Here is a 15,354-nt window from a genome sequence, read left to right on the forward strand (position 1 = left end):
ACTCGACCTTGCAGCCCATTTTTCTTCAAGTGCCTCCTCATTGTGCATCTTGAAGCAGCCACACCGCTAGTTTTCAGAGAGTCCAGTATTTCAGCTGATGTTATTTGTGGGTTTTTCTTTGCATAACGAAACAATTTTCCTGGCTGTTGTGGATGACATTGTTGTTGGTCTACCTGACCGTGGTTTTGTTTTTACAGAGCCCCGGATTTTCCATTTGTTAATCACAGTGTGAACGCTGCTGACTGGCATTATCAATTCCTTGGATATCTTTTTCCTGTTTTATACAGTTCCACTACCTTTTCCCATAGATCAGTTGACAATTCTTTTGCTTTCCCCATGACTCACAATCCAGAAACATCAGTGGCTGGATGAAAGATGCAAGAGTCTGTCTGGATCCCAGAACCACAAGCAAACAGGTCACAGGTGAGGATGTCACCTTTAGTAGCCATTCACACCCATTATTGTCAACTTCTATGCATGTTATCAGGCCAAAATCACCAGGTCGTCCACAACTGCCAGGAAAATTGTTCGGGATGCAAAGAAAAACCCACAAATAACATCAGCTGAAATACTGGACACTCTGAAAACTAGCGGTGTGGCTGTTTAAAGATGCACAATAAGGAGGCACTTGAAGAAAAGTGGGCTGCATGGTCGAGTCACCAGAAGAAAGCCATTACTGCGCAAATGTCACAAGGTATCTCGCCTACAATACACAAAACAGCACAGAGACAAGCCTCAAAACTTCTGGAACAAGGTAATCTGGAGTGATGAGACCAAAATTGAACTTTTTGTCCACAACCGTAAATGTTACATTTGGAGAGAGGTCATCAAGGCCTATGATGAAAGGAACACCATTCCTACTGTAAAGCATGGAGGTGGATTGCTGATGTTTTGGGGTTGTGTGAGCTGCAAAGGCACCACGTTATCAGCAAATACTGGAGGCAAGATTGCAATCATCAGCCCGGAAGCTGCGCATGGGACGTTCTTGGACGTTCCAACATGACAACCATCCAAAACAGAAGACCGAGTCGACAAAGTGAAGGTTCTGGAGTGGCCATCTCAGTCTCCTGACCTCAGTATTATTGAGCCACTTTGGGGAGATCTCAAGCGCGCAGTTCATGCTAGACAGCCCAGGAATTTACAGGAACTGGAGGCTTTTTGCCAAGAAGAGTGGGCAGCTTTACCATCTGAGAAAATAAAGAACCTCATCCCGAGCTACCACAAAAGACTTCAAGCTGTCATTGGTGTTAGAGGGACCAATACACGGTTTTAAGAAATGGGGGATGTGAACTTTTGATCAGGGTCATTTGGATGTTTTGGGTTGTCATTATGATCTAAAAAGAGAAGACACAATACTGTGACAATAAATGGCTTCACCCAACCACTGACCATGAGTGGAGAAAAAGTTTTGGTGTCATCATTCATATTCACTGAAAAAAGACCAAGAAAGCAAAAATTCTGCTGGGGTATGTAAACTTTTGAGCGCAACTGTACTTGGTTCACCCACTGTATGTGCTTCCTGACGGTGATGCTGCAACTGTGGCCCACTGTGACTGTGGTGCTCTGTGGCGGCGGTGCTGCGACACTGGCCCACTGTGACTGTGGTGCTCTGTGGTGGCGGTGCTGCGACACTGGCCCGCTGTGACTGTGGCCCTCTGTGGTGGTGGTGCTGTGACAATGGCCTGCTGTGACTGTGGTGCTCTGTGGGGGCGGTGCTGTGACACTGGCCCGCTGTGACTGTGGTGCTCTGTGGCGGCGGTGCTGCGACACTGGCCCACTGTGACTGTGGTGCTCTGTGGTGGCGGTGCTGTGACACTGGCCCGCTGTGACTGTGGCCCTCTGTGGTGGTGGTGCTGTGACAATGGCCTGCTGTGACTGTGGTGCTCTGTGGGGGCGGTGTTGCGACACTGGCCCGCTGTGACTGTGGTGCTCTGTGGTGGCGGTGCTGCGACACTGGCCCACTGTGACTGTGGTGCTCTGTGGCGGCGGTGCTGTGACTGTGGTGCTCTGTGGCGGCGGTGCGACACTGGCCTGCTGTGACTGTGGCCCTCTGTGGTGGTGGTGCTGTGACACTGGCCCTCTGTGACTGTGGTGCTCTGTGGTGGCGGTGCTGTGACACTGGCCCGCTCTGACTGTGGTGCTCTGTGGCGGCGGTGCTGCGACACTGGCCCGCTGTGACTGTGGTGGCGGTGCTGCGACACTGGCTCGCTGCAACTGTGGCTCTCTGTGGTGGCGGTGCTGCGACACTGGCCCGCTGTGACTGTGGTGCTTTGTGGCGGCGGTGCTGTGACACTGGCCTGCTGTGACTGTGGTGGCGGTGCTGCGACACTGGCTCGCTGCAACTGTGGCCCTCTGTGGTGGCGGTGCTGTGACTGTCGTGCTCTGTGGCGGCGGTGCGACACTGGCCTGCTGTGACTGTAGCCCCCTGTGGTGGCGGTGCTGTGACTGTGGCCCGCTGTGACTGTGGTGCTTTGTGGCGGCGGTGCTGTTACTGTGGCCTGCTGTGACTGTGGTGCTTTGTGGCGGCGGTGCTGTTACTGTGGCCTGCTGTGACTGTGGTGCTTTGTGGCGGCGGTGCTGTTACTGTGGCCTGCTGTGACTGTGGTGCTTTGTGGCGGCGGTGCTACGACACTGGCCCGCTGTGACTGTGGTGCTCTGTGGTGGCGGTGCTGTGACTGTGGTGCTCTGTGGCGGCGGTGCTGCGACACTGGCCTGCTGTGACTGTGGTGGCGGTGCTGCGACACTGGCTCGCTGCAACTGTGGCCCTCTGTGGTGGCGGTGCTGTGACTGTGGTGCTCTGTGGCGGCGGTGTGACACTGGCCTGCTGTGACTGTAGCCCTCTGCGGTGGCGGTGCTGCGACTCTGGCCCGCTGTGACTGTGGTGCTTTGTGGCGGCGGTGCTGTGACACTGGCCTGCTGTGACTGTGGTGGCGGTGCTGCGACACTGGCTCGCTGCAACTGTGGCCCTCTGTGGTGGCGGTGCTGTGACTGTGGTGCTCTGTGGCGGCGGTGCGACACTGGCCTGCTGTGACTGTAGCCCTCTGTGGTGGCGGTGCTGTGACTGTGGCCCGCTGTGACTGTGGTGCTTTGTGGCGGCGGTGCTGTTACTGTGGCCTGCTGTGACTGTGGTGCTTTGTGGCGGCGGTGCTGTTACTGTGGCCTGCTGTGACTGTGGTGCTTTGTGGCGGCGGTGCTGTAACACTGGCCCGCTGTGACTGTGGTGCTTTGTGGTGGCGGTGCTGCGACACTGGCCCACTGTGACTGTGGCCCTCTGTGATGGCGGTGCTGCGAAACTGGCCCGCTGTGACTGTGGTGCTTTGTGGCGGCGGTGCTGTAACACTGGCCCGCTGTGACTGTGGTGCTTTGTGGTGGCGGTGCTGCGACACTGGCCCACTGTGACTGTGGCCCTCTGTGATGGCGGTGCTGCAACACTGGCCCACTGTGACTGTGGTGCTCTGTGGTGGCAGAGCTGCGACTGTTGCCCTCTGTGGTTGGCGGTGCTGTGACTGTGGCCCTCTGTGGTTGGCGGTGCTGTGACTGTGGCCCTCTGTGGTGGCGGTGCTGTGATTGTGGCCCTCTTTGGTGGCGGTGCTGTGACTGTGGTGCTCTGTGGCGGTGCTGCGACTGTGGCCCTCTGTGGCGGTTCTGTGACTGTGGCCCTCTGTGGCGGCGGTGCTGTGACTGTGGCCCTCTGTGGTGGCGGTGCTGTGACTGTGGTGCTCTGTGGCGGCGGTGCTGCGACTGTGGTGCTCTGTGGCGGCAGTGCTGCGACTGTGGTGCTCTGTGGCGGCGGCAGTGCTGTGACTGTGGTGTAGTTAACAACTTTATAATTTTAGTCCAGAAAAAATCGGCAGTGTTTACAAAAATACCAAAAGATATTATAAAAGAGACAAATATAAATATGTACAAACCGTTCTAAAATAAAGGGGATAAAGGAGCGAAACGTAGTAAATCTCAGTCCCAGGTATGACGTGTCAATAAAGGGAGGAGTCTGCACCCCAGCATGGTGTCTGTACCCCAGCATAGTGTCTGCACCCCAGCATGGTGTCTGTACCCCAGCGTGGTGTCTGTACCCCAGCGTGGTGTCTGCACCCCAGCGTGGTGTCTGCACCCCAGCGTGGTGTCTGCACCCCAGCATGGTGTCTGTACCCCAGCATGGTGTCTGTACCCCAGCGTGGTGTCTGTACCCCAGCGTGGTGTCTGTACCCCAGCGTGGTGTCTGTACCCCAGCGTGGTGTCTGCACCCCAGCGTGGTGTCTGTACCCCAGCATGGTGTCTGTACCCCAGCGTGGTGTCCGTACCCCAGCGTGGTGTCCGTACCCCAGCGTGGTGTCTGTACCCCAGCATGGTGTCTGTACCCCAGCATGGTGTCTGTACCCCAGCATGGTGTCCGTACCCCAGCGTGGTGTCTGTACCCCAGCGTGGTGTCTGTACCCCAGCGTGGTGTCCGTACCCCAGCGTGGTGTCCGTACCCCAGCGTGGTGTCTGTACCCCAGCATGGTGTCCGTACCCCAGCATGGTGTCTGCACCCCAGCATGGTGTCTGTACCCCAGCATGGTGTCTGTACCCCAGCGTGGTGTCTGTACCCCAGCGTGGTGTCTGTACCCCAGCGTGGTGTCCGTACCCCAGCGTGGTGTCCGTACCCCAGCGTGGTGTCCGTACCCCAGCGTGGTGTCTGTACCCCAGCATGGTGTCCGTACCCCAGCATGGTGTCTGTACCCCAGCGTGGTGTCTGTACCCCAGCATGGTGTCTGTACCCCAGCGTGGTGTCTGTACCCCAGCGTGGTGTCTGTACCCCAGCATGGTGTCTGTACCCCAGCGTGGTGTCTGCACCCCAGCATGGTGTCTGTACCCCAGCATGGTGTCTGTACCCCAGCATGGTGTCTGTACCCCAGCATGGTGTCTGTACCCCAGCGTGGTGTCTGCACCCCAGCATGGTGTCTGTACCCCAGCGTGGTGTCTGTACCCCAGCGTGGTGTCTGTACCCCAGCATGGTGTCTGTCTCTCCGGCTCTCTGAATACCTTACTAAATGGACGTTCCTGTTTTATGGTTCGGCCGTATACTTAGGGACCCCCACTTTGGCTGACCTCACATCTGGGCTGTTTCCCACCTATTTCGGAAAGTTATCCAAAACTCATTTTTTTTCATATCTTTGGCTCGGAAGCTCACAGGCCAACGATATTGGCATTATTTTTTCCCCTGCGATTTTTACTGTTCTTTAGAGTCTGAACACGGTATGTCTGTGATTTACTGGTGGGCAGAAATGCATTTCCCAGGTTTCTGATGGCCCTAGACCAATGGGGGGGGTAGCAGGAGGCTCTGGCTGTGTAACCAAAACAATGGACAGTAATAATAATATTTTCTGACAGATGGGGTGAATAAATCTGAGCCTGCAGCAGTCTGGAAAATGGGCCTATTGTTGTGAACGGGAGAAGCCGCTTGTTTTCATAGTTCTGATATTATACTGCTCGTTTCACTGGCTTATTTCTAACAACAGACTGTAAATGTGATTAATAAGCCGAGGGGGAATGACTGTGATTACACCGGTATAATGTCCCTTGTTGCTGCAGCTCTGGGGGTGACTGGATTATCGGTGTAGGTAATGTCCTACTCCTGGTGTGATTGCAGCTCTGGGGGTGACTGGATTATCAGTGTAGGTAATGTCCTACTCCTGGTGTGATTGCAGCTCTGGGGGTGACTGGATTATCGGTGTAGGTAATGTCCTACTCCTGGTGTGATTGCAGCTCTGGGGGTGACTGGATTATCAGTGTAGGTAATGTCCTACTCCTGGTGTGATTGCAGCTCTGGGGGTGACTGGATTATCGGTGTAGGTAATGTCCTACTCCTGGTGTGATTGCAGCTCTGGGAGTGACTGGATTATCAGTGTAGGTAATGTCCTACTCCTGGTGTGATTGCAGCTCTGGATGTGACTGGATTATCAGTGTAGGTAATGTCCTACTCCTGGTGTGATTGCAGCTCTGGATGTGACTGGATTATCGGTGTAGGTAATGTCCTACTCCTGGTGTGATTGCAGCTCTGGGGGTGACTGGATTATCGGTGTAGGTAATGTCCTACTCCTGGTGTGACTGCAGCTCTGGATGTGACTGGATTATCAGTGTAGGTAATGTCCTACTCCTGGTGTGATTGCAGCTCTGGGGGTGACTGGATTATCGGCGTAGGTAATGTCCTACTCCTGGTGTGATTGCAGCTCTGGGGGTGACTGGATTATCGGTGTAGGTAATGTCCTACTCCTGGTGTGATTGCAGCTCTGGATGTGACTGGATTATCGGTGTAGGTAATGTCCTACTCCTGGTGTGATTGCAGCTCTGGGGGTGACTGGATTATCGGTGTAGGTAATGTCCTACTCCTGGTGTGATTGCAGCTCTGGATGTGACTGGATTATCGGTGTAGGTAATGTCCTACTCCTGGTGTGATTGCAGCTCTGGATGTGACTGGATTATCAGTGTAGGTAATGTCCTACTCCTGGTGTGATTGCAGCTCTGGGGGTGACTGGATTATCAGTGTAGGTAATGTCCTACTCCTGGTGTGATTGCAGCTCTGGGGGTGACTGGATTATCGGTGTAGGTAATGTCCTACTCCTGGTGTGACTGCAGCTCTGGATGTGACTGGATTATCAGTGTAGGTAATGTCCTACTCCTGGTGTGATTGCAGCTCTGGGGGTGACTGGATTATCAGTGTAGCTAATGTCCTACTCCTGGTGTGATTGCAGCTCTGGGGGTGACTGGATTATCGGTGTAGGTAATGTCCTACTCCTGGTGTGATTGCAGCTCTGGATGTGACTGGATTATCGGTGTAGGTAATGTCCTACTCCTGGTGTGATTGCAGCTCTGGGGGTGACTGGATTATCGGTGTAGGTAATGTCCTACTCCTGGTGTGATTGCAGCTCTGGGGGTGACTGGATTATCAGTGTAGGTAATGTCCTACTCCTGGTGTGATTGCAGCTCTGGGGGTGACTGGATTATCAGTGTAGGTAATGTCCTACTCCTGGTGTGATTGCAGCTCTGGGGGTGACTGGATTATCGGTGTAGGTAATGTCCTACTCCTGGTGTGATTGCAGCTCTGGATGTGAGTGGATTATCGGTGTAGGTAATGTCCTACTCCTGGTGTGATTGCAGCTCTGGGGGTGACTGGATTATCGGTGTAGGTAATGTCCTACTCCTGGTGTGATTGCAGCTCTGGATGTGAGTGGATTATCGGTGTAGGTAATGTCCTACTCCTGGTGTGATTGCAGCTCTGGATGTGAGTGGATTATCGGTGTAGGTAATGTCCTACTCCTGGTGTGATTGCAGCTCTGGATGTGACTGGATTATCGGTGTAGGTAATGTCCTACTCCTGGTGTGATTGCAGCTCTGGGGGTGACTGGATTATCGGTGTAGGTAATGTCCTACTCCTGGTGTGATTGCAGCTCTGGGGGTGACTGGATTATCAGTGTAGGTAATGTCCTACTCCTGGTGTGATTGCAGCTCTGGGGGTGACTGGATTATCAGTGTAGGTAATGTCCTACTCCTGGTGTGATTGCAGCTCTGGGGGTGACTGGATTATCGGTGTAGGTAATGTCCTACTCCTGGTGTGATTGCAGCTCTGGATGTGACTGGATTATCGGTGTAGGTAATGTCCTACTCCTGGTGTGATTGCAGCTCTGGGGGTGACTGGATTATCAGTGTAGGTAATGTCCTACTCCTGGTGTGATTGCAGCTCTGGGGGTGACTGGATTATCAGTGTAGCTAATGTCCTACTCCTGGTGTGATTGCAGCTCTGGATGTGACTGGATTATCGGTGTAGGTAATGTCCTACTCCTGGTGTGATTGCAGCTCTGGATGTGAGTGGATTATCGGTGTAGGTAATGTCCTACTCCTGGTGTGATTGCAGCTCTGGATGTGACTGGATTATCGGTGTAGGTAATGTCCTACTCCTGGTGTGATTGCAGCTCTGGGGGTGACTGGATTATCGGTGTAGGTAATGTCCTACTCCTGGTGTGATTGCAGCTCTGGGGGTGACTGGATTATCAGTGTAGGTAATGTCCTACTCCTGGTGTGATTGCAGCTCTGGGGGTGACTGGATTATCAGTGTAGGTAATGTCCTACTCCTGGTGTGATTGCAGCTCTGGGGGTGACTGGATTATCGGTGTAGGTAATGTCCTACTCCTGGTGTGATTGCAGCTCTGGATGTGACTGGATTATCGGCGTAGGTAATGTCCTACTCCTGGTGTGATTGCAGCTCTGGATGTGACTGGATTATCGGTGTAGGTAATGTCCTACTCCTGGTGTGATTGCAGCTCTGGATGTGACTGGATTATCGGTGTAGGTAATGTCCTACTCCTGGTGTGATTGCAGCTCTGGATGTGACTGGATTATCGGTGTAGGTAATGTCCTACTCCTGGTGTGACTGCAGCTCTGGGGGTGACTGGATTATCGGTGTAGGTAATGTCCTACTCCTGGTGTGATTGCAGCTCTGGGGGTGACTGGATTATCGGTGTAGGTAATGTCCTACTCCTGGTGTGACTGCAGCTCTGGATGTGACTGGATTATCGGTGTAGGTAATGTCCCTTGTTGCTGCAGCTCTGGGGGTGACTGGATTATCGGTGTAGGTAATGTCCTACTCCTGGTGTGATTGCAGCTCTGGATGTGACTGGATTATCGGTGTAGCTAATGTCCTACTCCTGGTGTGATTGCAGCTCTGGGGGTGACTGGATTATCGGTGTAGGTAATGTCCTACTCCTGGTGTGATTGCAGCTCTGGGGGTGACTGGATTATCGGTGTAGGTAATGTCCTACTCCTGGTGTGATTGCAGCTCTGGGGGTGACTGGATTATCGGTGTAGGTAATGTCCTACTCCTGGTGTGATTGCAGCTCTGGTGGTGACTCCACGAGAAGGAAAAGATGTAATTTACCGATCACTCCACCTGTGCAATTAGCTGAGCTGCCTAACGAGGCTGGACTCCGATGAAGCAGGAGCCAAGTACCGGTGGGAATGGATCCTACATCACCGGATGCACCATGATTCTGCCTGTTCCCTCTCTGAAGCACCACCCTTTCATTCTAGGCTGATGTATTTCTTTCGCTGCTTGCTGGCCCGTGGGATCTATTCTCCCAGGTTCTTAGTTTTGGCCCCAGGGTAAGAATCTGATCTTCTAGGTCCTTAGTTTTTTTTACCCCCAAGTAGCCTTAACTCTCTCAGATTCTCAGTTAGATAGGATCTGATCTCCGAGGTTGTTCGTTTTTGCCCACAGTTGGGGTTAATTCTCTCAGGTTCTCAGTTTTGCCTCTGGGGTTAGGATCTGATCTCCGAGGTTCTTCGTTTTTGCCCACAGTAGGGGTTAATTCTCTCAGGTTCTCAGTTTTGCCTCCGGGGTTAGGATCTGATCTCTGAGGTTCTCAGTTTTTGCCCACAGTAGGGGTTAATTCTCTCAGGTTCTCAGTTTTGCCTCCGGGGTTAGGATCTGATCTCCGAGGTTCTTCGTTTTTGCCCACAGTTGGGGTTAATTCTCTCAGGTTCTCAGTTTTGCCTCCGGGGTTAGGATCTGATCTCCGAGGTTCTTCGTTTTTGCCCACAGTAGGGGTTAAATCTCCCAGGTTCTCAGTTTTGCCTCCGGGGTTGGGATCTGATCTCCGAGGTTCTTCGTTTTTGCCCACAGTTGGGGTTAAATCTCCCAGGTCCTCAGCTTTTGCCCCCAGGTAATTCAGCAACTGGGAGATCAGAATTTATCTGTTTTATTTAACCACCATCAGGTCAAAGATTGACTTCTTGCTGATTGAGGTATTTACTACAGGTTCAACCATTACCTGACGTGAGAGAAGTTGAGCCCTGACGGTGATTGCATGCGGCTGTAACTCTTCACTCACTTGGAGTTCAGCCCTTATCATCTGACTCTACAGCCGTGAACCAGGTGACTGTCAGACGTGAGGCTCGGAGAAGGCGGTCATCAGATGAAGCTTAGAGAGGTGATGGCTGTGGCCCTCTATGTGTTACGTGCTGTGTACGGTAATCATTGTGGCGCTGTAGGTGTTATGTGCTGTGTACGGTGATCATAGTGGCCCTCTAGGTGTTACGTGCTGTGTACGGTGATCATTGTGGCCCTCTAGGTGTTACGTGCTGTGTACGGTGATCATAGTGGCCCTCTAGGTGTTACGTGCTGTGTACGGTGATCATAGTGGCCCTCTAGGTGTTACGTGCTGTGTACGGTGATCATAGTGGCCCTCTAGGTGTTACGTGCTGTGTACGGTAATCATTGTGGCGCTGTAGGTGTTACGTGCTGTGTACGGTGATCATTGTGGCCCTGTAGGTGTTACGTGCTGTGTACGGTGATCATTGTGGCCCTGTAGGTGTTACGTGCTGTGTACGGTGATCATTGTGGCCCTCTAGGTGTTGTGCTGTGTACGGTGATCATAGTGGCCCTCTATGTGTTACGTGCTGTGTACGGTAATCATTGTGGCGCTGTAGGTGTTACGTGCTGTGTACGGTGATCATTGTGGCCCTGTAGGTGTTACGTGCTGTGTACGGTGATCATTGTGGCCCTGTAGGTGTTGTGCTGTGTACGGTGATCATTGTGGCCCTCTAGGTGTTAGGTGCTGTGTACGGTGATCATTGTGGCCCTCTAGGTGTTACATGCTGTGTACGGTGATCATAGAGGCCCTTTAGGTGTTACGTGCGGTGTACGGTGATCATAGTGGCCCTCTAGGTGTTACGTGCTGTGTACGGTGATCATAGTGGCCCTTTAGGTGTTACGTGCTGTGTACGGTGATCATAGTGGCCCTCTAGGTGTTACGTGCTGTGTACGGTGATCATTGTGGCCCTCTAGGTGTTAGGTGCTGTGTACGGTGATCATTGTGGCCCTCTAGGTGTTACGTGCTGTGTACGGTGATCATAGAGGCCCTTTAGGTGTTACGTGCTGTGTACGGTGATCATTGTGGCCCTCTAGGTGTTACGTGCTGTGTACGGTGATCATAGTGGCCCTTTAGGTGTTACGTGCTGTGTACGGTGATCATAGTGGCCCTCTAGGTGTTACGTGCTGTGTACGGTAATCATTGTGGCCCTGTAGGTGTTACGTGCTGTGTACGGTGATCATTGTGGCCCTCTAGGTGTTAGGTGCTGTGTACGGTGATCATTGTGGCCCTCTAGGTGTTACGTGCTGTGTACGGTGATCATTGTAGCCCTCTAGGTGTTACGTGCTGTGTACGGTGATCATTGTGGCCCTCTAGGTGTTACGTGCTGTGTACAGTGATCATAGTGGCCCTCTAGGTGTTACGTGCTGTGTACGGTGATCATAGTGGCCCTCTAGGTGTTACGTGCTGTGTACGGTGATCATTGTGGCCCTGTAGGTGTTACGTGCTGTGTACGGTGATCATTGTGGCCCTCTAGGTGTTACGTGCTGTGTACGGTGATCATAGTGGCCCTCTAGGTGTTACGTGCTGTGTACGGTGATCATAGTGGCCCTCTAGGTGTTACGTGCTGTGTACGGTGATCATTGTGGCCCTGTAGGTGTTACATGCTGTGTACGGTGATCATTGTGGCCCTCTAGGTGTTAGGTGCTGTGTACGGTGAAGTGGACGGCTGACTGCTCACTTTGCCTCAGTGCTGACTGCTCACTGCTGACTTTGCCTCACTGCTGACTGCTCACTGCTGACTTTGCCTCACTGCTGACTGCTCACTGCTGACTTTGCCTCACTGCTGACTTTGCCTCAGTGCTGACTGCTCACTGCTGACTTTGCCTCAGTGCTGACTGCTCACTGCTGACTTTGCCTCACTGCTGACTTTGCCTCAGTGCTCACTTTGCCTCAGTGCTCACTTTGCCTCAGTGCTCACTTTGCCTCAGTGCTCACTTTGCCTCAGTGCTCACTTTGCCTCAGTGCTGACTGCTGACTTTGCCTCTCTGCTAACTGCTCACTTTGCCTCAGTGCTGACTGCTCACTGCTGACTTTGCCTCACTGCTGACTTTGCCTCACTGCTGACTTTGCCTCACTGCTGACTTTGCCTCACTGCTGACTTTGCCTCACTGCTGACTGCTCACTGCTGACTTTGCCTCACTGCTGACTGCTCACTGCTGACTTTGCCTCACTACTGACTGCTCACTGCTGACTTTGCCTCACTGCTGACTGCTCACTGCTGACTTTGCCTCACTGCTGACTTTGCCTCACTGCTGACTGCTCACTGTTGACTTTGCCTCACTGCTGACTGCTCACTGTTGACTTTGCCTCAGTGCTGACTTTGCCTCAGTGCTGACTTTGCCTCAGTGCTGACTTTGCCTCAGTGCTGACTTTGCCTCAGTGCTGACTTTGCCTCAGTGCTGACTTTGCCTCAGTGCTGACTTTGCCTCAGTGCTCACTTTGCCTCAGTGCTCACTTTGCCTCAGTGCTGACTTTGCCTCAGTGCTCACTTTGCCTCAGTGCTGATTGCTCACTTTGCCTCAGTGCTGACTGCTCACTGCTGATCTTGCCTCACTGCTGACTGCTCACTGCTGACTTTGCCTCACTGCTGACTTTGCCTCACTGCTGACTGCTCACTGCTGACTTTGCCTCACTGCTGACTGCTCACTGCTGACTTTGCCTCACTGCTCACTGTTGACTTTGCCTCACTGCTGACTGCTCACTGTTGACTTTGCCTCACTGCTGACTGCTCACTGTTGACTTTGCCTCAGTTCTGACTTTGCCTCACTGCTGACTTTGCCTCACTGCTGACTGCTCACTGCTCACTTTGCCTCAGTGCTGACTTTGCCTCAGTGCTGACTGCTCACTGCTGACTTTGCCTCAGTGCTCACTTTGCCTCAGTGCTGATTGCTGACTTTGCCTCAGTGCTAACTGCTCACTTTGCCTCAGTGCTGACTGCTCACTGCTGATCTTGCCTCACTGCTGACTGCTCACTGCTGACTTTGCCTCACTGCTGACTGCTCACTGCTGACTTTGCCTCACTGCTCACTGTTGACTTTGCCTCACTGCTGACTGCTCACTGTTGACTCTGCCTCACTGCTGACTGCTCACTGTTGACTTTGCCTCAGTGCTGACTTTGCCTCAGTGCTGACTTTGCCTCAGTGCTGACTTTGCCTCACTGCTGACTGCTCACTGCTCACTTTGCCTCAGTGCTGACTTTGCCTCAGTGCTGACTGCTCACTGCTGACTTTGCCTCAGTGCTCACTTTGCCTCAGTGCTGATTGCTGACTTTGCCTCAGTGCTAACTGCTCACTTTGCCTCAGTGCTGACTGCTCACTGCTGACTTTGCCTCACTGCTGACTGCTCACTGTTGACTTTGCCTCACTGCTGACTGCTCACTGTTGACTTTGCCTCACTGCTGACTGCTCACTGTTGACTTTGCCTCACTGCTGACTGCTCACTGCTGACTTTGCCTCAGTGCTGACTGCTCACTGCTGACTTTGCCTCAGTGCTGACTGCTCACTGCTGACTTTGCCTCAGTGCTGACTGCTCACTGCTGACTTTGCCTCAGTGCTGACTGCTCACTGCTGACTTTGCCTCGGTGCTGACTGCTCACTGCTGACTTTGCCTCGGTGCTGACTGCTCACTGCTGACTTTGCCTCGGTGCTGACTGCTCACTGCTGACTTTGCCTCAGTGCTGACTGCTCACTGCTGACTGCTCACTGCTGACTTTGCCTCACTGCTGACTTTGCCTCACTGCTGACTGCTCCCTGCTGACTTTGCCTCACTGCTCACTGCTCACTTTGCCTCAGTGCTGACTTTGCCTCAGTGCTGACTGCTCACTGCTGACTTTGCCTCAGTGCTCACTTTGCCTCAGTTCTGATTGCTGACTTTGCCTCAGTGCTAACTGCTCACTTTGCCTCAGTGCTGACTGCTCACTGCTGACTTTGCCTTACTGCTCACTGTTGACTTTGTCTCAGTGCTGACTGCTCACTGTTGACTTTGCCTCACTGCTGACTGCTCACTGTTGACTTTGCCTCACTGCTGACTGCTCACTGCTGACTTTGCCTCACTGCTGACTGCTCACTGCTGACTTTGCCTCACTGCTGACTGCTCACTGCTGACTTTGCCTCACTGCTGACTGCTCACTGCTGACTTTGCCTCACTGCTGATTGCTCACTGCTCACTTTGCCTCAGTGCTCACTACTGACTTTGCCCCAGTGCTGACTGCTCACTGCTGCCTTTGCCTCAGTGCTGACTGCTGACTTTGCCTCACTGCTGACTGCTCACTGCTGCCTTTGCCTCAGTGCTGACTGCTCACTGCTGACTTTGCCTCAGTGCTGACTGCTCGCTGCTGACTTTGCCTCAGTGCTGACTGCTCGCTGCTGACTTTGCCTCACTGCTGACTGCTCACTGCTGACTTTGCCTCACTGCTGACTGCTCACTTTGCCTCAGTGCTCACTGCTGACTTTGCCTCACTGCTGACTGCTCACTGCTCACTTTGCCTCAGTGCTGACTGCTCACTGCTGACTTTGCCTCAGTGCTGACTGCTCACTGCTGACTTTGCCTCAGTGCTGACTGCTCACTGCTGACTTTGCCTCAGTGCTGACTGCTCACTGCTGACTTTGCCTCAGTGCTGACTGCTCACTGCTGACTTTGCCTCAGTGCTGACTGCTCACTGCTGACTTTGCCTCAGTGCTGACTGCTCGCTGCTGACTTTGCCTCACTGCTGACTGCTCACTGCTGACTTTGCCTCACTGCTGACTTTGCCTCACTGCTGACTGCTCACTTCTCACTTTGCCTCAGTGATGACTGCTCACTGCGGACTGCTCACTGCTGACTTTGCCTCAGTGCTCACTGCTCACTTTGCCTCAGTGCTGACTTCGCATCTTTCCGTAGCTCACATTGTGTTGCTAAAAGCGGGTTCAGGTCGCTCCTTGAACGTCGTTGTTTTGTTGTTTTTTCTTTGTATCATCTCCTGTTCTCATTGTGTGCGTGTGACTGGTGTGGTCTCTGAAATGTGCGTTCTCTTTGGGATCGGTGGATGTGTGACACCTTGTGATTGGTGTGATCAGCTTGGTTAATGTGATTCCAGTTTCCTTGGTTCCTGTAATTGATGTAATCGTTAAAGATATAATTGCAAATCTATAGGCCATCTCCTACTTCGCCTTGCTTCAGTATTCACTATGGCAACGCTCCATTATGACTCTTTAATTACCTGTTTGTAAGGGTACCGTCTCACAGTGGCACTTTGATCGCTACGACGGCGCGATCCGTGACGTTCCAGCGATATCCATACGATATCGCTGTGTCTGACACGCAGCAGCGATCAGGGACCCCGCTGAGAATTGTACGTCGTAGCAGATCGTTTGGAACTTTATTTCGTCGCTGGATCTCCCGCTGTCATCGTTGGATCGGTGTGTGTGACACCGATCCAGCGATGTGTTCGCTTGTAACCAGGGGAAACATC

General features: G+C 52.8%; 1 protein-coding gene across 3 annotated transcripts in view; it reads left to right on the plus strand.

Annotated features, from left to right (window-relative positions):
- Nucleotides 1–15,354, plus strand: part of LOC143774122 (monocarboxylate transporter 13-like) — a 79,015-nt gene that overhangs the window by 34,162 nt on the left and 29,499 nt on the right. The window contains exon 1 of one of the 3 annotated variants that reach the window (XM_077261425.1): nt 9,814–9,962. The exons of the other annotated variants lie outside the window; for them this stretch is intronic. The gene's annotated coding sequence lies outside the window, so the exon portion shown is untranslated. Of the gene's footprint in view, nt 1–9,813; nt 9,963–15,354 lie in introns of those variants that run through there. 3 annotated transcript variants of the gene reach the window in all.

The sequence above is a fragment of the Ranitomeya variabilis genome, chromosome 5, assembly GCF_051348905.1.
Source record: "Ranitomeya variabilis isolate aRanVar5 chromosome 5, aRanVar5.hap1, whole genome shotgun sequence".
Lineage (NCBI taxonomy): Eukaryota > Metazoa > Chordata > Amphibia > Anura > Dendrobatidae > Ranitomeya > Ranitomeya variabilis.